The sequence below is a fragment of the Gorilla gorilla genome, chromosome 10 (genome assembly GCF_029281585.2).
Source record: "Gorilla gorilla gorilla isolate KB3781 chromosome 10, NHGRI_mGorGor1-v2.1_pri, whole genome shotgun sequence".
Classification (NCBI taxonomy): Eukaryota; Metazoa; Chordata; class Mammalia; order Primates; family Hominidae; genus Gorilla; species Gorilla gorilla.
Window position 1 is genome coordinate 36,043,997 of NC_073234.2, and position 24,667 is coordinate 36,068,663.

The 24,667-nt window shown below is 39.4% G+C and overlaps 1 protein-coding gene across 1 annotated transcript in view; it reads left to right on the forward strand.

Moving 5' to 3' along the window:
- The window catches only part of PDE3A (phosphodiesterase 3A), a 314,502-nt gene that overhangs the window by 282,151 nt on the left and 7,684 nt on the right, over positions 1–24,667 (forward strand). The gene's annotated exons all lie outside the window — the stretch shown is intronic.

Consider the following 24,667-nt stretch of genomic DNA (forward strand, 5'->3'; position numbering starts at 1 on the left):
AATAAAAGGAGGGAGATATGAAATATTATAGAGATAGGTTACAATTTTAGGTAAGATATCCAGGGATAGGAAAGATGTAAAGCAGGGAAAGATTTGTAAAAAGAAAAAGAAAAGACCTGCAAGAAGCAAGGGAGTGCTCCCTGGGGCTGTATGTGGAAAGAGGATTCCAAAGAGAGGAGAAAGCAACCTGTGCAAAGGTCCGGGGATGTACATTGGGTGGGGTGTTCAGGGAGCAGCAGGAGAACTGGGATAGCTGGAGCAGCAAGACAGAGGCAGCCGGGAACGAACTGTCCAAGGGAGAAAAATACAGTCATGGGTTCTTAGTTTCTGTTTCTGGTTGGGCCAGTAAAGCCCCTTCCTCATCCCACTGTTCTGCTTATCACTAGAGACAGAAACTAAAACCCATGGTTTCAGGTGCTAAAAGCCTAAAACAAAACAAAACAGAAGAACAGCAACAACAAATAAGTCAGCCTGGAAAAGCTTGGAAGGTGGGACTCTATAGGTCACGGTAAGGGTTGTGGCTTTTACTCTGAGTAAGATGGGAAATCGTCAGTGGTTTTGAACGGAAGAGTTAGTAGACTCAACTTACATTTTAACTGGACTGCTTCAGCTGCTCTATTGAGAATATGCTTGGGGTTGAGAAGGGAGCAAGGATAGACATAGGGCGATCAGTTAGGAGACCACTGAAATTATCCAAGTGAGAGATGACTGTGACTTTGAACCAGGGCAGTAGCAACATTGACAACCTATCACATGTGGTAATTGGCTGGAGTGCGTCATGTGGCCAATCTAACCTATTTAGCTTAATTGACTATAAAATCATTTTTATTTATGTTTCTAAAGCTACTCTCTTGTTTATCCTGTCATGAAACAGATAGTGACTAATAGCATAATTAGTAAAAATCCATGACCCTTGCAATGACATTGCACAAATACTGCTCCTAAGAACATAGTATGTGATTTCTGTCTACCTTTACAGATAAAGTACAATCTTAATATTCTCAAGGTTCTTACCAAAAATACAACCAGTGAAAGACATTCTGATCGTTTCGTGCCTATTTTTATCACAGTCAGGATAATGCACAACTTGTTTCATTCCAACCATCTTGTAAGGAGATTAACCTTCTACTGATCCATTTTGCTCTCATATAAGCACCTTGTTGTAGACACACATAAGCAAACATAAAGAAGTCCTTATCAATTATGAACTTATGAAGTAAAATTTTGCAAATTGAGTTTTAGATCAGATCTGGCCTGTTAATTACTTTTTGTAGAATGGGGGAAAATTAAAGTTGTTTTTCTTCAATATGCTACTGTCAAAGTAATTATATTTCATTTATCTGATGCAAATAAAAAGACTTCCATTAGAAAATTTGTACTAATCTTGAGATTCAGAGCTAGAAGCCAAGACTTGGAATTCATGGGTTATTCATTCATTTTTTCACTTAATAAACATGTATTAGTTTTCTCTTTTTGTTTGTTTTCATTTCAAAGAGCCAGGTAGTTTGCTGTCTTACTAAGAATAAGACAGTTTCCACTGAATGAAGGTATTGTCGGCTTAGTCTCTGGAAAAGCTTTGTTCCCAGGGGCCCTGACTTAGGCTCTTTGAACTCAAACACATGGAAAATACAGACGCACAGATCTAGGCATTGGGAATTGAAGGACCCAGGCCAGGAGATTTAACAGGCTCAACCTAGCCTTTAGCAGCAAATGCTACAACCACATATTCCATTTCTTTCTGTTCTGTAGGGTTGGGTTGTCATACCTTCCCATTTTTATCAAGTTCACTAAAGCAGGAATGAGAGACTTTTTGGGTTCTGTTTGCTCATGCCTTCCAAAAGTTAACTGACCACATTATATTACAATTTAAAAATATCCCATCCACAATGATTTGATACTGTAGCTTTGGAAATATTATCTTTAAAGTATTTCTTTACAACCAAGAAAATGATAAATATGGAGCAACATTAGTATTTACCAAATATTGGCCACATAGAGTAACGGAATTTTAGAAATGAAGGGGGAATCAATGCTTATCAGTTTAGCTGCCTCACTTTACAAATATTAAACTAGGGCTCAGAAATTTAAACGACATTGCAAGGTTGTAGAACCAGAAAGGGAACCTAGGTCTCTTAGTTTTTAACTTCAATGCTTTTGGCTCTTAGTAATGTTAATATCAGAATTCATATTGGCTAAAATGGTTACCTTGACTTTGCCTAATACTTAGGTTTCAGAAAAAAATAAATATGCACAGATAACTTCTGTAGTTTGTAAAACTTGGAGATGTCCCAGGAAACAGAATAAAATATTTCAATATGGTATCCTAGGAAAAGAAGGTTTTTATCCCACCTTATAATTAAATCTGAAAGATTCCTACAGCGAACTAAGAGGTTTCTAATGAAGTACTAAGCTGCATTTAGAATTGGAGCAATGAAAGGCTCTTTGTTCTCCTTTCAAAAGGTTCCAGTACAGAACAATTTGGCTCCCAATACAGGCATGTTTTAGACCACCTGCAGGCTCTAATCTACGCAAATTTATTTGGTACAAACTTTCTTCTACGTCACCTTCTTATTCAGTGTAATTCCAGAGAGGTTTATTGCTAACATTTAACAGTATTAATAAGAGAACAGTCGCTCTCATGGGGACTGCCCTGGAAGGAAAAAAGAGGAAAATTGAACTTTTGTTAGCTTCTTCCCTATGAATGCACTGCCATCAATGTGTATAACTTTAAGATGAAATAATCACCTTAAACTGAAGAGTGTTTGCTACAACTCTGATTCAAACCTGTCCTTCAGACAGGTGTCCTCTGTAACTCTCTTGATTCAAAGGATTAGCTTAAAAAGTATATTAACATTTAAACATTTCTCAACAGAATTTGATTTATAACAAAAACAAAGTAGAAATAGACAAGTAGAGATAGAAGAGTAATTTTTAATTTGCTTTAAAAAATCTGATGTATTAATGTATTTTATTGACTTTCATAGAAAGAATTCAAATTTATTTAAATTTCAATTATATCTACTGCCCTTGTTAGGAGGCTTTCAAATGGAAGAATTGATATAAGGGGTCTTGGCCTGTGCCCCATACACTTTTGCCTATGTCCCAGTTCTTCAGACTTTGCTTGGAATACTGCTAGCTCCTTTTCACCCAGTGTTATTTAATTCTCATTACTTACATCCAGCCCAGGTACCAGGTCCTTAAAAAAAAATTCTACCTAATTTTCCACAGTTTGCGTCATTTGTGTTGCCATGGTTTGATGTATCAAAGAGAAATTGCACCAGACATTTGTTAAAAATGGCAACGAAGGCGTTATTCAAGACTATTGTAATAGGGGAGACAGACTGAACTCTGTTGAAGCAAAAGGTGGGAGAATTGTTCAATGCTGCTGTGAGCTAGTGAAAAAGTGCTGGAGGATGTTATGGGAGGATTGGCTAGTATGATTAAGCCACCAGTTAATTGGTACTTACTAAAGTTAGGCTCCTACCTCCCAACAGAGACTAGGAGATAGGCCTGCCTGCTGGCCTACCTTTCTTCTTTCCTTCCATCCTTCCTTCCTTCATTTAAATCTTTTTTAAATTTTAAAATTTAAATTTTATTTTGTAAGACTGTAAAGCTAATTAGAGGCTGGGAGAAGATTTATCTATATTCCAGAGGGGCAGAGAAAGAATTTGCTATTACAGGTTTTCTAAAGTAAATGTTCTAACAAGAGGGAGGTCAGGGGCCTATAGTCTAGAAGTCTAAAATAGAGTCAAACTGAGAGAAATGGCAAGCCCATCTTGGTCACAAGAATATGTCTGTCATAAAACATAGCACATGTATTTCAGTTTTTGTCTTCTTGGCACTCTCTCTTACAGAGAGACTGTAAACTCCTTTAAGGCAAGCTCTGAGCTTAATTGATCTTTGTTTCCAAAGTATCCTGGAAAGTATTTGCCAGTTAGTTTGAGTCCATCTCATGAAGAAATTATGAATATCATAAATTTTTTTTCCTTTTGACTCTGCCTGTGTTCATTTCCCTCAGCACTCATTCAATTTAATAATTGTCATTCTGTGTCTGTATGGTTCAAAATTAATTCAAGATAATTTAATGTCCTTTTTCTTCACTATGTTTTAAAAATTAATTTTATTCTGTAAAGTACAAGAAATTTCTGCAGTATATCAAAATAAAACTGTTAAAAGAATGACTAGCCCTTCCACAAAGATGTTGGCAGATGACCTCCAAGTTTCTTTGTCACCCCCATAGAAATTGGCTTTGTTTTTTTCTTTCATTATTGTGCTATTATTAAGACTTTTCTTTTTTTTCTTGCTCCCAGAGTAAGTCATATCTACTTCATTAAACAGACCCAAATATCCCTTTTGATCTTCCTGCTAACTTGTACTGCTTTTTTTCATTGTTTATTTACTTTTGTAGAGACAGCAGTCTCACTTTATTTATTTCTGTAGAAACAGGGCCTCACTATGTTTCGCAGGCTGGTTTTGAACCCCTGACCTCAAGTGATCCTCCTGCTTCAGCCTCCCAAGTAGCTAAGATTACAGGCAGCATGAGCCACCACAGCCAGCATGAACTATTAACTCTTTAATGCAGTCTCAATTAGATCAGCATCTCCTGTAGACCACTTTTTCGTATTAGTTTTATTTTTACCACTTATCAGTACTTCATCATTTACCTGGAAATGTGGAACAAAAACTAGAGAGAAAATTATTCATTTAGTAAACTTTTACTGAATGCTTTACTAAAGTCTAGGTCTTCACAGATATTACATATACACAAAAGAAAAGAGAAAAGTCTATATACCAAGTGATATGGTTTGGCTGTGTTCCCACTCAACCCTCATCTTGAATTGTAGTTCCCATAATCCCCATGTGTCGTGGGAGGGACCCGGTGGGAGGTAATCAAATCATAGGGGGAGTTACCCCCATGCTACTGTTCTCATGACAGTGAGTGACTTGTCACAAGATCTGCTGGTTTTATAAGAGGCTTTTCCCCCTTTCCTTGGCACTTCTCTCTTTGTGTGACCATGTGAAGAAGGATGTTTGCTTCCCCTTCCACCATGATTATAATTTCCTGAGGCCTCCATAGCCCTGTGAGTCAACTAAATCTCTTTTCTTTGTCAATTACTCAGTCTTGGGAGTTCTTTATAGCAGTGTGAAAATGGACTAATACAGTAAGTTGGTACCAGAAGTGGGGTGCTGATATAAAGATACCCAAAAATGTGGAAGCAACTTTGGAACAGAGTAAAAGGCAGAGGTTGGAACAGTTTGGAGGGCTCAGAAGAAGACAGGAAAATGACAAAGTTTGGAACTTCCTGGAGATTGGAGGGTGATATGGTTTGGCTGTGTCTCCACCCAAATCTAATCTTGAATTCCCATGTGTTGTGGAGGGACCCGGTGGGAGATAATTGTATCATGGTGGCAAGTCTTTTCTATGCTGTTCTCGTGATAGTGAATAAATCTCACAAGATCTAATGGTTTTAAAAAGAGGAGTTCCCTTGCACAAGTTCTCTTTTTGGCTGCTGCCATCCATGTAAGATGTGAGTTGCTTCTCCTTGCCTTCCTGTATGATTGCGAGGCTTCCTGAGCAACATGGAACTGTGAGTGCTCCATTAAACCTCTTTCCTTTGTAAATTACCCAGTCTCAGGTATGTCTTTGTCAGCTGCATGGAAATGGACGAATACAGTAAATTGGTACTGGTAGAGTTGGGTGCTGCTGAAAAGACAACCAAGAATGTGGAAGCGACTTTGGAACTGGGTAACAGGAAGAGGTTGGAACAGTTTGGAGGGCTCAGAAGAAAAAAGAAAATGTGAGAAAGTTTGGAATTTTCTAGAGACTTGTTGAATGGCTTTGACAAAAAATGCTGATAGTGATATGAACAATGAAGTCCAGGCTGAGGTGGTCTCAGATGGAGAAGAGGAACTTGTCGAGAACTGGAGCAAATGTGACTCTTGTTCTATTTTAGCAAAGAGACTGGCAGCATTACCCCCCTGCCCTAGAGATTTATGGAACTTTGAACTTCAGAGAGATGATTTACGGTATCTGGTGGGAGAAATTTCTAAGCAGCAAAGCATTCAAAGGCAACTTGGGTGCTCTTAAAGGCATTCCATTTTATAACGGAAGCAGAACATAAAAATTCAGAAAATTTGCAGTCTGGCAATGCAATAGAAAAGAAAATCCCATTTTGTGAGGATAAATCCAAGCAAGCTGCAGAAATTTGCGTAAGTAATGAGGAGCCAACTGTTAATCCCCAAGACAATGGGGAAAATGTCTCCAGTGTATGTCAGAGGTCTTCATGGCAGCCCCTCCCATCACAGGCCTAGGGGCCTAGGAGGAAAAAGTGGTTTAATGGGCTGGGTTCAGGGTCCCTGAGCAGTGTGCAGCCTAGGGACTTGGTTCCCTGCATCCCAACCACTCCAGTTGTCACTGAAAGAGGCCAAGGTACAGCTTGCGCTGTTGCTTGAGAGGGTGGACGCCTCAACACGTGGTGTTGAGCCTGTGAGTAAACAGAAGTAAAGAACTGAGGTTTGGGAACCTCTGCCTATATTTCAGAGGGTGTATGGAAATGCTTGGATGATCAGGCAGAAGTTTGCTGCAGGGGTGGGGCAGTCATGCAGAACCTCTGCTAGGGCAGTGTGGAAGGGAAATGTAGGGTCAGAGCTACCACACAGAGTTACTACTGGGGCAGTGCCTAGTGGAACTGTGAGAAGAGAGCCACTGTCCTCCAGACCCCAGAATGGTAGATCCACCAACAGCTGGCACCGTGTGCCTGGAAAAGCCACAGACACTCAATGCCAGCCCATGAAAGCATCCATGAGGGAGGCTGTACCCTGTAAAGCCACAGGGGCAGAGCTGCACAACACTATAGGATGCCCCTCTTTGCCTTCCACCATGCTTGTCAGGTCTCTCCAGCCATGTGAAACTGTAAGTCCAATAAACTTCTTTCTTTTGTAAATTGCTCAGTCTTGGGTATGTCTTTATCAGTAGCATGAAAACGGACTAATATGGAGGACTCAGAAGACAGGAAAATGTAGGAAAGTTTGGAACTTCTAGAGACTTGTTGAATGGCACTGACCAAAATGCTGATAGTGATATGGACAATAAACTCCAGGCTGAGGTGGTCTCAGATAAAGATGAGGAACTTGTTGAGAACTGGAGTAAAAGTCACTCTTGTTTTGCTTACCCTGCAGAGCCACAGGGGCAAAGCTGCCCAAGAACACCTCCTGCATCATTTTGACCTGGATGTGAGACATGGAGTCAAAGGAGATCAGTTTTGAACTTTAAGGTTTAATGACTGCCCTATTGAATTTTAGACTTGCATGGGGCCTGTAGCGCCTTTGTTTCAGCAAGGAGACTGGTGGCATTTTGCCCTAGCCCTAGAGATCTGTGAAACTTTGAACTTGAGGGAGACGATTTAGGGTATCTGGCCGAAGAAATCTCTAAGCAGCAAAGCACTCAAGAGGTGACTTTGGTGCTATTAAAATCTCTCAGTTTTATGTATTCAGAAAGACATGGTTTGGAATTGGAACTTATCTTTAAGAGGGAAGCTGAGCATAAAAATTCAGAAAATTTGCAACCTGAGGATGTGATAGAAAAGAAAAACCCATTTTTTGAGGAGAAACTCAAGTGGGCTGCAGAAAATTTGCATAAGTAACAAGGAGCCAAATGTTAATCACCAAGACAATGGAGAAAATGTCTCCAGGGCATGTCAGAGACCTTAGTGGCAGTCCCTCCTATCATAGACCCAGAGGCCTAGGAGGAAAAAAATGATTTCACAGGCCAGGCCCCAGACCCTCTGCTGTGTGCAGCCTAGGGACTTGGTGCCGTGAGTCCCAGCTGTTTCAGCCATGGCAGAAAGGGGCCAATGTACAGCTCAGGTTGTGGCTTCAGAGTGTGCAAGCCCAAAGCCTTGGCAACTTCCATATCATGTTAGGTCTGTGGTGTGCAGAAGACAGGAATTGAGGTCTGGGAACCTCCACCTAGATTAAAGAGGATGTATGGCAATGCCTGGATGTCCTGGAAGAAGTTTGCTACAGGGGTGGAGCCCTCATGGAGAACCTCTGCTAGGGCAGTATGGAAGGGAAATGTGGGGTTGGCGCCACCACACGGAGTTCCTACTGGTGCACTGCCCAGTGGAGCTGTAAGAAGAGGGCCATTGTCCTCCAGACCCCGGAATGGTAGATCCACCAACAGCTTGCACTGTGCACCTGGAAAAGCCACAGGCAGTCAATGCCAGCCTGTGAAAGCAGCTGGAGGGGAGGTGCTGTACCCTGCAAAGCCACAGGGGCAAAGCTGCCCAAGGCTGTGGGAGCACACCTCTTGCATCATTTTGACCTGGATGTGAGACATGGATTCAAAGGAGATCATTTTTTAACTTTAAGGTATAACAACTGCCCTTTTGAATTTTAGACTTGCATGGGACGTGTAGCCCCTTTGTTTTGGCAGAGTTCTCCCATTTGGAATGACTGTATTTACCCAGTGCCTGTACCATCATTGTATCTGGGAAGTAACTAACTTGCTTTTGATTTTGCAGGTTTGTAGGCAGAAAGGACTTGCCTTGTCTCAGATGAGACCTTGGACTTGGACTTTTGGGTTAATGCTGGAATGAGTTAAGACATTGGGGGACTTTTGGAAAGGCAAGATTGTGTTTTGAAATGTGAGGATATTAGTTTTGGGAGAGGTGAGGGGCAGAATAATATGATTTGGCTATGTCACCACCCAAATCTCATCTTGAATTGTAGTTTACATAATCTCCATGTGTTGCAGGAGGGACCCAGTGGGAGGTAATTGAATCATGGGGGTGGTTATTGTCATGCTGCTGTTCTTGTTATAATGAGTTCTTATGAGATCTAATGGTTTTGTAAGGGACTTTTCCCCCTTTGCTTGGCACTTCTCTCTTCCTGCCACCATGTGAATTAAGGACATGTTTGCTTCCCCTTCCACCATGATTATGTTTCCTGAGGCCTCCCCAACCCTGTGGAACTGTGAGTCAATTAAACCTCTTTCCTTTATAAATTACCCAGTCTTGAGCAGTTTTTTATAGCAGCATGAGAATGGACTAATACACCAGGGAAATTCACAGTCTAATGGGAGGATCTTAGCTGAAATTCTGAACTCTTGGCTCAAGTCTAAAATCGTCACTTAGATGAGGGTACTGAGAGTTAAATGATATTCTGGTTGCTTGGAAAAGAACAGACCTCTCTTCTAAGCTGTCTACCAGCTGCCTACTTTACCTCTCTACTCAGAGGTCTTCCAGACACTTCATGTTCAGAATACCTCTATTCATTTTCTGCTGATATGGTTTTGCTGTGTCCCCACCCAAATCTCATTTTGAATTGTAGCTCCAATAATTCTCATGTGTTGTGGAAAGGACCCAATGGGAGACACTTGAATCATGAGGGCAATTTCCCCCATATTGTTCTCCTGGTACTGAATAAGTCATGGATCTGATGATTTTATAAGGGGTTTCCTCTTTTGCTTGACTCTCTCATTCTCTTTTTGCCTGACACCATGTAAGACATGCCTTTTGCCTTCTGCCATGTTTGTGAGACCTCCCCAGCCATGTGGAACTCTTGAGTCCATTAAACCTCTTTTTTCTTTGTAAATTATCCAGTCTCAGGTATGTCTTTATCAGCAGTGTGAAATTGACTAACACACCCTCAAATATACTCCTCATCCAACCTTCCCTTTCTCAGTACATCTTACCAACATACTCAACTGCTCAGGCCAGAAAACAGGGTTGTCTCTGATTCCTCCGTCTTAATTCCCTACCTCTAATCAGTTGCCAAGTCCTGTTGATTCTCCCATACAAATATATCTCATATTTATTGACTTTTCTTCATTTTCATTACCCCTGTCCTAATCCAGTCACCACCTCCATACAATATTGTACCAACTGGGCCATCTCCCTCCCTTTCTGCTGACTTTCAAAGAAAGACTCCATAAGACTCAGTATAAATGTACCTGCTTGTTCACTATTTTCCTACTAGAGTAAAAGCCTGCTGCTGGCAAGCATCATATTTATCTTGTCTGTCAGAGGGTCACTAGAACTGAGGACAACATTTTGGTACATATCAGGTGATTCATAAATAGATAAGGAATTAGAAACCTCAATAGTGAATGCTGACATTAAATAGTCTTCTTTAAAATATATTTTTTTCTGTTTAAATTGGGTTTATTATTTTTCCTCAATTTAAGGATGTAATTCTGTGAAAATTTTTCTTAATATTTGCATGTTGAAAACTTTGAATCATTTGGTCAAAGAAAATGTAATGTATTTGTTTTTTAAATGCATACGTGCTGATGTATAAGATCTGTACAGGTTTGTCCAAGGCTCCCTCAAAGACCCTATAGTCTAGAAGAGAAACTATTTGGAATATATGAAAATAAGATTTGAGTTTATTTTTTTTAAGTAGGGTACTCATTTATTCAGATTAATAGACAGAAGCAAATAATTTTCCAAAGTAGATGTAAAAAACGTACATTCCTATAAGCAATATATTAGTTCTAATTGTTAAATTCTTCGTCTACACTTGATTTTTTATACTCATTTTCATTTTAGCTATTCCAAGTAGGCATAGAGTGCTCTTATGTTATAGTTTTCATTTGCATTTCCCTGTCTTATGTAATATGCAACTTTTTGTATTTTTAATCAATATATATTTGTACATATTTATGTGGGGCACGTGATATTTTGCTACATTCATCAAATGTGTAATGATTAAATCAGGATATTTAGAGTATCTGTCACCTCGAGTATTTGTCTTTTCTTTTTTTTTTTTTTTTTTTTTGAGACCGAGTCTCAGTCTGTCACCCAGTCTGGAGGGCAGTGGCACATTCTCAGCTCACTGCAAGCTCCGTCTCCAGGGTTGAAGTGATTCTCCTGCCTCAGCCCCCCAAGTAGCTAGGACAGGCATATGCCACCATGCCCAGCTAATTTTTGTATTTTTAGTAGAGATGGGGTTTCACCATGTTGGCAAGGCTGGTCTTAAACTCCTGACCTCAAGTGGTCCATCCGCCTTGGCCTCCCAAAGTGCTGGGATTACAGGCATGAGCCACTGCACCCGGCCATATTTATCATTTCTATGTGTTGGGAAGTCCCCTCTTCCCACTATTTTAAAGTATGCAATACATTATTGTTAACAGTAATCACCTTACTCTGCTATCGAAGAACTTATTTATTCTAACTAGTATGTCTGTGCTCATTAATCAATATCTCTTCATTTCTCCTAACCCCCAACCATACACCCTTCTCAGCTTCTGATGTCTGTCATTCTACCCTCACTTCCATGAGATGAACTTTTCTAGCTCCCACATAAGAGTAAGAGCATGAGATATTTGTCTTTATTTGCTAGACTTATTTCATTTAACATAATGATCTCCAGTTCCATTAATGATGCTGCAAATGGCATAATTTTATTCTTTTTATGTCTGAATATTATTCCATTGTGTATGTATACCACATTTTCTTTATCCATTCATCAGTTGATGGACACTTAGGTTGATTCCATATGTTTGCTATTGTGAAGACTGCTGCAATAAATATGGGGGTGCAATTATCTTTTTAATATACTAATTTCTTTTCCTTTGATAAATACCCAGTAGTAGGATTGCTAGATCATATGGTAGTTCTCTTTCGAGATTTTGAGAAATCTGCATACTGTTTTCCACAGTGGCTATACCAACTTATATTCCTACAAACAGTGCTATGAGTTCCCTTTTCTCCACATCCTTGCCAGCATCTGTTGTTTTTCTGTTTTTAGTAATAGCCATTCTAACTGGGATAAGATGATATCTCATTGTGGTTTTGATTTGCATATTCCTGGTGATTAGTGATATTGAGCATTTTTTCATATACCTGTTGGCCATTTGTATGTTTTCTTTTGAGAAATGTCTATTCATGTCCTTGCCCACTTTTTAATAGAATTTTTTGTTTTTGTTTTTTAACTGTTGATTGATTTTCTTGTATATTCTGGATATTAGTCCCTTGTTGTATGAACAATTTGCATATATTTTCTTCCATTCTATAGATTTTCTCTTCACTATGTTGATTCATTTGCTATACAGAAGGTTTTCGTTTTTAGTTTAGTCCCATTTGTCTGTATTTGTTTTTGTTGCCTGGGTTTTTGAGGTCTTAATCATAATAATCTTTGCTTAGGTCAATGTCCTATAGAACTTCCCTTATGTTGTCATCTAACAGTTTTATTGTTTTTGGTCTTACTTAAGTCTTTAATCAATCTTGAGTTGATTTTTGTATATAGTGAGAAATGGAGTCTAGTTTCATTCTTCTGCATGTGAATATCCAATTTTCCCAGCACCACTTATTAAAAAAGATGTCCTTTCTTCAATATATGTTCTTGGCACCTTTGTCACAAATCAGTTGGCTATAAATACATGCATTTATTTCTGGAGTCTCTGTTTTATTGGTCTATGTGTCCATTTTTATACTAACACCATGCTGTTTTGTTTACTATACCCTTGAAGCATATTTTGAAGTCAGGTAGTGTGGTGCCTCCATCTTTGTTCTTTTCGTTCAGGATTGCTTTGGCTATTCAAGCTCTTTTTTGGTTCCATAGAGATTTTGGAATTGTTTTTCCTGTTTTTCTGAATAATGTATTGGTATTTTAAAAATAAAGATTGTGGGGGAGGAGCCAAGATGGCCGAATAGGAACAGCTCCGGTCTACAGCTCCCAGCGTGATGGATGCAGAAGATGGTGATTTCTGCATTTCCGTCTGAGGTACCGGGTTCATCTCTCTAGGGAGTGCCAGACAGTGGGCGCAGGTCAGTGGATGCACGCACCATGCGCGAGCCAAAGCAGGGCGAGGCATTGCCTCACTTGGGAAGCGCAAGGGGTCAGGGAGTTCCCTTTCCGAGTCAAAGAAAGGGGTGACAGACGGCACCTGGAAAATCGGGTCACTCCCACCTGAATACTGCGCTTTTCCAATGGGCTTAAAAAACGGTGCACCACGAGATTATATCCCGCACCTGGCTTGGAGGGTCCTACGCCCACAGAGTCTCGCTGATTGCTAGCACAGCAGTCTGAGATCAAACTGCAAGGTGGCAGTGAGGCTGGGGGAGGGGCGCCCACCATTGCCCAGGCTTGATTAGGTAAACAGAGCAGCCAGGAAGCTCGAACTGGGTGGAGCCCACCACAGCTCAAGGAGGCCTGCCTGCCTCTGTAGGCTCCACCTCTGGGGGCAGGGCACAGACAAACAAAAAGACAGCAGTAACTTCTGCAGACTTAAATGTCCCTGTCTGACAGCTTTGAAGAGAGCAGTGGTTCTCCCAGCACGCAGCTGGAGATCTGAGAACAGGCAGACTGCCTCCTCAAGTGGGTCCCTGACCCCTGACCTCTGAGCAGCCTAACTGGGAGGCACCCCCCAGCAGGGGAACACTGACACCTCACACGGCAGGGTACTCCAACAGACCTGCAGCTGAGGGTCCTGTCTGTTAGAAGGAAAACTAACAAACAGAAAGGACATCCACACCAAAAACCCATCTGTACGTCACCATCATCAAAGACCAAAAGTAGATAAAACCACAAAGATGGGGAAAAAACAGAACAGAAAAACTGGAAACTCTAGAAAGCAGAGAGCCTCTCCTCCTCCAAAGGAACGCAGTTCCTCACCAGCAACGGAACAAAGCTGGATGGAGAATGACTTTGACGAGCTGAGAGAAGAAGGCTTCAGACGATCAAATTACTCTGAGCTACGGGAGGACATTCAAACCAAAGGCAAAGAAGTTGGAAACTTTGAAAAAAATTTAGAAGAATGTATAACTAGAATAACCAATACAGAGAAGTGCTTAAAGGAGCTGATGGAGCTGAAAACCAAGGCTCGAGAACTACTTGGAGAATGCAGAAGCCTCAGGAGCCAATGCGATCAACTGGAAGAAAGGGTATCAGCGATGGAAGATGAAATGAATGAAATGAAGCAAGAAGGGAAGTGTAGAGAAAAAAGAGTAAAAAGAAACGAGCAAAGCCTCCAAGAAATATGGGACTATGTGAAAAGACCAAATCTATGTCTGATTGGTGTACCTGAAAGTGATGGGGAGAATGGAACCAAGTTGGAAAACATTCTGCAGGATATTATCCAGGAGAACTTCCCCAATCTAGCAAGGCAGGCCAACATTCAGATTCAGGAAATACAGAGAATGCCACAAAGATACTCCTCGAGAAGAGCAACTCCAAGACACATAATTGTCAGATTCACCAAAGTTGAAATGAAGGAAAAAATGTTAAGGGCAGCCAGAGAGAAAGGTCGGGTTACCCTCAAAGGGAAGCCCATCAGACTAACAGCAGATCTCTCAGCAGAAACCCTACAAGCCAGAAGAGAGTGGGGGCCAATATTCAACATTCTTAAAGAAAAGAATTTCCAACCCAGAATTTCATATCCAGCCAAACTAAGCTTCATAAGCGAAGGAGAAATAAAATACTTTACAGACAAGCAAATGCTGAGAGATTTTGTCACCACCAGGCCTGCCCTAAAAGAGCTCCTGAAGGAAGTGCTAAACATGGAAAGGAACAACCAGTACCAGCCACTGCAAAATCATGCCAAAACGTAAAGACCATCAAGACTAGGAAGAAACTACATCAACTAATGAGCAAAATAACCAGCTAACATCATAATGACAGGATCAAATTCACACATAACAATATTAACTTTAAATGTAAATGGACTAAATTCTCCAATTAAAAGACACAGACTGGCAAATTGGATAAAGAGTCAAGACCAATCAGCGTGCTGTATTCAGGAAACCCGTCTCATGTGCAGAGATACACACAGGCTCAAAATAAAAGGATGGAGGAAGATCTACCAAGCAAATGGAAAACAAAAAAAGGCAGGGATTGCAATCCTAGTCTCTGATAAAACACACTTTAAACCAACAAAGATCAAAAGAGACAAAGAAGGCCATTACATAATGGTAAAGGGATCAATTCAACAAGAAGAGCTAACTATCCTAAATATATATGCACCCAATACAGGAGCACCAAGATTCATAAAGCAAGTCCTGAGTGACCTACAAAGAGACTTAGACTCCCACACATTAATAATGGGAGACTTTAACACCCCACTGTCAACATTAGACAGATCAACGAGACAGAAAGTCAACAAGGATACCCAGGAATTGAACTCAGCTCTGCACCAAGCGAACCTAATAGACATCTACAGAACTCTCCACCCCAAATCAACAGAATATACATTTTTTTCAGCACCACACCACACCTATTCCAAAATTGACCACATAGTTGGAAGTAAAGCTCTCCTCAGCAAATGGAAAAGAAGAGAAATTATAACAAACTATCTCTCAGACCACAGTGCAATCAAAATAGAACTCAGGATTAAGAATCTCACTCAAAACCGCTCAACTGCATGGAAACTGAACAACCTACTCCTGAATGACTACTGGGTACATAACGAAATGAAGGCAGAAATAAAGATGTTCTTTGAAACCAATGAGAACAAAGACACAACATACCAGAATCTCTGGGACACATTCAAAGCAGTGTGTAGAGGGAAATTTATAGCACTAAATGCCCACAAGAGAAAGCAGGAAAGATCCAAAATTGACACCCTAATATCACAATTAAAAGAACTAGAAAAGCAAGAGCAAACACATTCAAAAGCTAGCAGAAGGCAAGAAATAACTAAGATCAGAGCAGAACTGGAGGAAATAGAGACACAAAAAAACCTTCAAAAAATTAATGAATCCAGGAGCTGGTTTTTTGAAAGAATCAACAAAATTGATAGACCGCTAGCAAGACTAATAAAGAAAAAAAGAGAGAAGAATCTAATAGACGCAATAAAAAATGATAAAGGGGATATCACCACCGATCCCACAGAAATACAAACTACCATCAGAGAATACTACAAACACCTCTACGCAAATAAACTAGAAAATCTAGAAGAAATGGATAAATTCCTCGACACATACACTCTCCCAAGACTAAACCAGGAAGAAGTTGAATCTCTGAATAGACCAATAACAGGATCTGAAATTGTGGCAATAATCAATAGCTTACCAACGAAAAAGAGTCCAGGACCAGATGGATTCACAGCCGAATTCTACCAGAGGTACAAGGAGGAACTGGTACCATTCCTGCTGAAACTATTCCAACCAATAGAAAAAGAGGGAATCCTCCCTAACTCATTTTATGAGGCTAGCATCATCCTGATACCAAAGCCAGGCAGAGACACAACCAAAAAAGATAATTTTAGACCAATATCCTTGATGAACATTGATGCAAAAATCCTCAATAAAATACTGGCAAACCGAATCCAGCAGCACATCCAAAAGCTTATCCACCATGATCAAGTGGGCTTTATCCCTGGGATGCAAGGCTGGTTCAATATACACAAATCAATAAATGTAATCCAGCATATAAACAAAGCCAAAGACAAAAACCACATGATTATCTCAATAGATGCAGAAAAAGCCTTTGACAAAATTCAACAACCCTTCATGCTAAAAACTCTCAATAAATTAGGTATTGATGGGACGTATTTCAAAATAATAAGAGCTATCTATGACAAACCCACAGCCAATATCATACTGAATGGGCAAAAACTGGAAGCATTCCCTTTGAAAACTGGCACAAGACAGGGATGCCCTCTCTCACCACTCCTATTCAACATAGTGTTGGAAGTTCTGGCCAGGGCAATTAGGCAGGAGAAGGAAATAAAGGGTATTCAATTAGGAAAAGAGGAAGTCAAATTGTCCCTGTTTGCAGACGACATGATTGTATATCTAGAAAACCCCATTGTCTCAGCCCAAAATCTCCTTAAGCTGATAAGCAACTTCAGCAAAGTCTCAGGATACAAAATCAATGTACAAAAATCACAAGCATTCTTATACACCAACAACAGACAAACAGAGAGCCAAATCATGAGTGAACTCCCATTCACAATTGCTTCAAAGAGAATAAAATACCTAGGAATCCAGCTTACAAGGGATGTGAAGGACCTCTTCAAGGAGAACTACAAACCACTGCTCAATGAAATAAAAGAGGATACAAACAAATGGAAGAACATTCCATGCTCATGGGTAGGAAGAATCAATATCGTCAAAATGGCCATAATGCCCAAGGTAATTTACAGATTCAGTGCCATCCCCATCAAGCTACCAATGCCTTTCTTCACAGAATTGGAAAAAACTACTTTAAAGTTCATATGGAACCAAAAAAGAGCCCGCATCGCCAAGTCAATCCTAAGCCAAAAGAACAAAGCTGGAGGCATCACACTACCTGACTTCAAACTATACTACAAGGCTACAGTAACCAAAACAGCATGGTACTGGTACCAAAACAGAGATGTAGATCAATGGAACAGAACAGAGCCCTCAGAAATAATGCCGCATATCTACAACTATCTGATCTTTGACAAACCTGAGAAAAACAAGCAATGGGGAAAGGATTCCCTATTTAATAAATGGTGCTGGGAAAACTGGCTAGCCATATGTAGAAAGCTGAAACTGGATCCCTTCCTTACACCTTATACAAAAATCAATTCAAGATGGATTAAAGACTTAAATGTTAGACCTAAAACCATAAAAACCCTAGAAGAAAACCTAGGCATTACCATTCAGGACGTAGGAATGGGCAAGGACTTCACATCTAAAACACCAAAAGCAATGGCAACAAAAGCCAAAATTGACAAATGGGATCTAATTAAACTAAAGAGCTTCTGCACAGCAAAAGAAACTACCATCAGAGTGAACAGGCAACCTACAGAATGGGAGAAAATTTTTGCAACCTACTCATCTGACAAAGGGCTAATATCCAGAATCTACAATGAACTCAAACAAATTTACAAGAAAAAAACAAACAACCCCATCAAAAAGAGGGTGAAGGACATGAACAGACACTTCTCAAAAGAAGACATTTATGCAGCCAAAAAACACATGAAAAAATGCTCACCATCACTGGCCATCAGAGAAATGCAAATCAAAACCACAATGAGATACCATCTCACACCAGTTAGAATGGCGATCATTAAAAAGTCAGGAAACGACAGGTGCTGGAGAGGATGTGGAGAAATAGGAACACTTTTACACTGTTGTTGGGACTGTAAACTAGTTCAACCATTGTAGAAGTCAGTGTGGCGATTCCTCAGGGATCTAGAACTGGAAATACCATTTGACCCAGCCATCCCATTACTGGGTATATACCCAAAGGACTATAAATCACGCTGCTATAAAGACACATGCACATGTATGTTTATTGCGGCATTATTCGCAATAGCAAAGACTTGGAACCAACCCAAATGTCCAACAATGATAGACTGGATTAAGAAAATGTGGCACATATACACCATGGAATACTATGCAGCCATAAAAAAGGATGAGTTCATGTCCTTTGTAGGGACATGGATGAAATTGGAAAACATCATTCTCAGTAAACTATCGCAAGAACAAAAAACCAAACACCACATATTCTCACTCATAGGTGGGAATTGAACAATGAGAACACATGGACACAGGAAGGGGAATATCACACTGGGGACTGTTGTCGGGTGGGGGGAGGGGGGAGGGATAGCATTGGGAGATATACCTAATGCTAGATGACGAGTTAGTGGGTGCAGTGCACCAGCATGGCACATGTATACATACGTAACTAACCTGCACAATGTGCACATGTACCCTAAAACTTAAAGTATAATAAAAAAAATAAATAAAAATAAAAATAAAGATTGCACTGAATCCATACATTGCTTGGGTAGAATGGTCATTTTAACAATATTAATACTTCAGATCCATGATCATGGGATGTCTTTGCATTCGTGTGTGTTGTCTTCAACGTGTTTCATCAGATTTTTGTAGTTTTCCATGTAGAGGTCTTTATCCATCTTGGTTAAATTTATTTCTAGTTTTTTATAGCTATTGTAAAAGGGATTGCCTTCTTAATTTCTTTGTCAGCTAGTTCATCATTGGTATATAGAAATACTACTGATTTTTTTGTATATTGATTTTTGTATCCTGCAACTTTACTCAATTTATTTATCAGATCTAAGAGTTTTTTGATGGAGTCTATGTTTTTCTAGATATAGGATTATGTCATCTACAAAGAGGGACAATTTGACTTCCTCTTTTCCAGTTTGGATGCCTGATTGTTCTGAGTAGGACTTCTAGTACAATTTTGAATAGCAGCAGTGATAGTGAGCACCTTGTCCTTTTCCAGTTCTTAGAGGAAAGGCTTTCAACTTTCCACATTCAATATGATATTAGCTGTGGTTTTATTATGTGTGGTGTTTATTATGTTGAGGCATGTTCCTTCCTAGTATTTTTAGTTTTTATCATGAAGTGATGTTGAATTTTATCAAATGCTTTTTCTGCATATATTGAGAGGATAGATGCAAAAAAGCATTTTTATGCGAAGTCACCCAGTACTGAACTTTTTATTGTTGGGAGTCTTTATTGCTGATTTAATCTGATTACTTATTATTGGTCTGTTTAGGTTTTCTATTTCTTCCTGATTCAATCTTGGTATATGTGTCCAGGAATTTATCCATTTCATCTAGGTTTTCTAGTTTGCTAATACGTACTTGTTCAAAATATTCTCTGATACTTTTGTATTTCTGTGGTATCAGTTATAATGTCTCCTTTTTCATTTCTGATTTTATTTTTGGAGGTCTTCTCGTTTTTCTTGGTTAGTCTAGCTAGTGGCTTATTCATTTTGTTTATCTTTTCAAAAAACCAACTTTTGTTTCCTTGACACATTGTACTTTTTAAATTTTTATTTTATTTAGTTCTCTTATCTTTATTATTTCTTTTATTCTACTACTTTGTGGCCTAGTTAGTTATTGCTTCTCAAGTTCCTTGAGGTGCATTATTAGGTTGCTTATTTGAAACATTTTTAGTTTTTTGTTGTTGATATTTATTGTGTTAAACTTCCTTTTGACTACTACTTTGTGTTGTTTCCATTTTCATTTGTTTCAAGAAATTTATTGATTTATTCCTTAATTATCTCTTTGACCCAAAGGTCATTCAGAAACTTTTTTTTTAATTTTCATGTATTTATACAGTTTCCAGAGTTTCTCTTGTTATTGATTTCTAGTTTTATTCATTGTGGTCTGAGAAGAAACTTGATATAATTTAGATTTTTAAAAAATGTTTTGAGACTTATTTTGTATCCTAGCATCTGGTCTATCCTGGAGAATAGTTCCATGTGCTGACAATGAGTACTCTGTAGCTGTTCAACAAAATGTTCTGTAAATATCTGTGAAGTCCATTGGCCTAAAATGCAGTTTAAATCCAACGTTTATTTATTAATTTTCTGTCTAGATAAGCTGTCTGGTTCTGAGAGTGGGATGTTGAATTCCTCAACTATTTTTGTGTTGTAGTGTCTCTCTCCCTTTAGATCTATTAATATTTGCTTTGCATATATCTGGGTGTGATACTGCTTCTCAGCCTTTTGGCTAAGATCAGGTTTAGTATCTGGTTGCTCTGGTATTGGTGCATATATGTTTAGAACTATTCTATCCTCTTACTGAATTGATCTCTTTGTCATTATATAATGACTGTGTCTTCTTTTTACTGTTTTAACTTAATTTCTGTTTCATCTAACATAAGTATAGCTACTCTTGCTTTTTTGCTTTTGTTTGCATGAAGTATATTTTTCTGTCTTTTACTTCTAGTCTATATCTGTCTTTTCTTTTACTTCTAGTCTGTATCTGTGTACAGGTGAGATGAGCTTCTTAGCACATAATTAAGTCATGTTCTTTAATCAATTCACCCATATTATGTCTTGTGAATGGAAATCTTCACCTTGATAAAAACTCAAGGTGTTTATCGATATCTGAGTCTTCATTCCTGTCATTTTGTTAATTGATTTATAATTGTTATGTATATCTTTTGTTCCTTTCTCTCTCTCTCTCTCTCTGTCTTATTGTTTATCATTGCAGTTGGGTGGTTTTCTGTAGTGCTAACATTTGATTCCTTTCATTTCCTTATTTGTGTTTGCTCTACCAGTGGCTTTTATACTTTCAAGTGTTTTCATAATGATAGATATCATCCTTTTGCTTTCATATGTCAGCCTCCTTGAGGTATTTCTTGTAGTGCTGGTCTAGTGGTGATGAATTCTCTGAGCTTTGCTTCTGTGAGAAAAGACTTTATTTTTCCTTCATTTATTAAGGACAGCTTGGCTGGGTATATGGTTTTTTCTTTCAGTGACTTGAATATATTATCCCATTATCTCCTGGACTGAATGATTTCTGCAGAGAAATTGTTAGTCTGATTGGAGTTTTCTTATAAGTTACTAGATACTTTTCTTTTGCTGTTTTTAGAACTCTCTATGTCTTTGACTTTTTTTTTTTTTTTTTTTTTGAGATGGAGTCTCGCTCTGTCCCCCATGCTGGAGTGCAGTGGCGTGATCTCAGCTCACTGCAAGCTCCGCCTCCTGGGTTCACACCATTCTCCTGCCTCAGCCTCCCGAGTAGCTGGGACTACAGGCGAGCGCCACCATGCCTGGCTAATTTTTTGTATTTTTAGTAGAGATGGAGTTTCACCATGTTAGGCAGGATTGTCTCGATCTCCTGACCTCGTGATCCGCCTGTCTTGGCCTCCGAAAGTGCTGGGATTACAGGCGTGAGCCACCGCACCCAGCCATCTTTGACTTTTGAAAGTTTGGCTACAATGCACCACAGGGAAGACCTTGAATTTTATTTGTGTGAGTTTCTCTGAGCTTCCTGCATCTGGATGTCTAAATCTCTTTTTGTTAGACTTGGGAAGTTTTCACCTATAATTTTGTTAAACAGGTTTTCTGTCCCTTTTATTTTCTTTTCACCTTCTGGGGCACTGAAAATTCAAATATGTCATGCAAGCTTTGTTCATTATTATTATTTTTTATGTTTTTAGTGTTCATCTGACTGGGTTATGTCAAAAGACCTGTCTTCAAATTCTGATTCTTTCTTCAACTTGATATAGTCTATTGTTAAAACTTTTGAATGTATTTTGTATTTCTTTCAATGAATTCTTCATTCCAGAGTTTCTCTTTGGTTCTTTTTTTTTTTATACCTGTCTCTTTAGTACATTTCTCATTCATATTATGAATTGTTTTTCTGAGTTGTAGTCTATCTCACTGAGATAGGCTTTAGTATTGTTATTTTGAATTATCTGGGATTTCAAAAAATTCTTATTCATTGGAATCTGTTGCTGGAGGATTATTTTGTTCATTTGGAGGTGTCATATTTTCTTGCTTTTTCACATCTCTTGTGTCTTTGCAGTGGTATCTGTGTATCTGGTGTAGCAGTTGCTTGTTCTAATTTTTTTTTTCTTTTCTTTTTATTTGAGACAGAGTCTCGCTCTGTCACCCAGGCTGGAGTGCAGTGGCGCCATCTTGGCTTACTGCAACCTCCGCCTCCCGGGTTCAAGCAATTCTCCTGCCTCAGCCTCCCAAGTAGCTGGGATTACAGGTGCCCGCCACCATGCCTGGCTAATTTTTTGTATTTTTAGTAGAGACGGGGTTTTACCATGTTAGCCAGGATGGTCTCAATCTCAAGACCTCGTGATCTGCCTGTCTCAGCCTCCCAAAGTGCTGAGATTACAGCCGATATATTAAATTATCTTTTGTCAGGGAAACTTTTTCTTGAAGGTGTATCTATGCTGCCAGTTGGGTAAAGTTCCTTGGCTTTGATTTTGGGTACAGGCAGTAGCGTAGTCTCTATGATTTATTTGACTGTAAACAGTAGCAGTAGTATCTATGATTCCTTCAGTGGCTTAGAGTGCTGGGGACAGGGATGTGATGTGAATCAGTCTTTAGACCCCAGTGGTGGCAGCAGTGGGCCACATGTGCCTCTCCTAAGCTGCTCAGGACTTGGTGGATGTGTGGGTCCTGGTGTGAGCTCCCTCTCTGAAGCAATGCCATCACATGATTTCCAGGCAGCTCTCTGTATCAGTTTCAGAGACCACATGGGTTGACAGACTCCCCCAAGGCTAGGACTGCGGGAGTACATGGTGGGAATGTGGATGGCTGGATTCATTCACTTAATCTTTCCTCTTATTTTAGGGAGCCTCTCCAGGCTCATAGATGATGCTAGCTGAGCAGGCTGCCTTACTTCTCTCTTCTTCCTTACCTTAGGCATTTCCTGTAATTTCTCTGTTGAATTCAAAATTATATTTTAGATGATAAGTCTGATTACCTACTCACTCCATTGGTTCTTCTCTGTGGAGCAGGCAAGTACCAGATGCCTCTAGCCTACCGTCTTGAAGACACCCTCCAAGACAAGTTTCTTAAAGGAGGTATGCTAAGGTAGAACTTTTTTTTGTTAGAAGTTATAAAATTCCAATGGAATGAGTATATACAAAAAGAGAACATTATTGGTTCATGTAAACATGATGTTGGCTATTATCAGTGCTTACTTGTTCCTGCGTTTGTCTCTGCCTCACCTGCCTAACAGCTTGTTCTTTCAGCCTTGCTTTCTTCATGAAGCTGGAACTATAGCCAGCTCTAAGCTCACTTCATGCCAGATGCATAAGCAAAGGAGAAAGGATCTCCAATTACACCTCACAAACCGACATGCATTCTGTGCAAATGAGAAATATCTCAGGGGAGGACTCAGGCCTGACTTGGGCCACACACACACCCATTGGCCAGTCACTGTGAAACAATTTTGTAGACCGGTTGTGAGGGCGGAAGTAGAATTTAACAACCTTTTCTGGAACCACATAATTGAAGGAAGGGGGAAAAGTTCCCCCTAAATGATTTTGGACGCACAGTTACCAGAAGAAGAGATAAAGATAAAGAGAAGAAAAAGGAAAAAATAAAAACAGAAACAGTATATACTCTAGGAGGTACATATGGAGTATCGTGGCAATTTAGAAGAAAGAGATTATTTCTTAGAAGAATTCAGTGAAATCTGATGGAGTCTTTAAAAAATGAAGGAATATATACTCTCGAGTGGTTGCAAAGAACATTTCAGCATAGACAATACCAGCTTGAAAATATGAGTTCAGTGTAGATGTTTTAAAAATAAGAAAAGCAGAGTAGTTAAGTGTAGTTAACTACACTTTGAAATTAATTTTTATTTTATTTTTATTTTTTTGAGATGGAGTCTTGCTCTGTTGCCCAGGCTGGAGTGCAGTGGCTCTATCTCAGCTCACTGCAAGCTCCGCCTCCTGGGTTCACGCCATTCTCCTGCCTCAACCTCCTGAGTAGCTGGAACTACTGGTGCCTGCCACCACGCCCGGTTAATTTTTTGTATTTTTAGTAGAGACAGGGTTTAACCGTGTTAGCCAGGATGGTCTCAATCTCCTGAGCTCGTGATCCGCCCGCCTCAGCCTCCCAAAGTGCTGGGATTACAGACGTGAGTCACCGCACCCAGCCTGAAATTAATTTTTTAGTCCACATGAAGCAGATGAGGAACATCAAAACCATCTTTAAATATATCAGTCTTGTAGATGTTTGTGAATTAAATTGATTGACAGAGACAGACTAACAAGAAGTTATTTCAGTGATCTATGTGGAAAGTCTTGAGAGCCTGAATGTAATGAGAATAATACCAAGATATAAGCAGAATCTTGCACTGAACATTGCCAAATATTAAATAGTGTCCCTAGTTATTTGTCAGTGATATTTTAATGATTATTGCCATCTTCCTCTTTTTTCCCCATTCTCCAAAACTGCATTATTATAATATACAAACCAAGGTTATGGATTAACTCCTCTTAATTATCTGAAAAGAGAT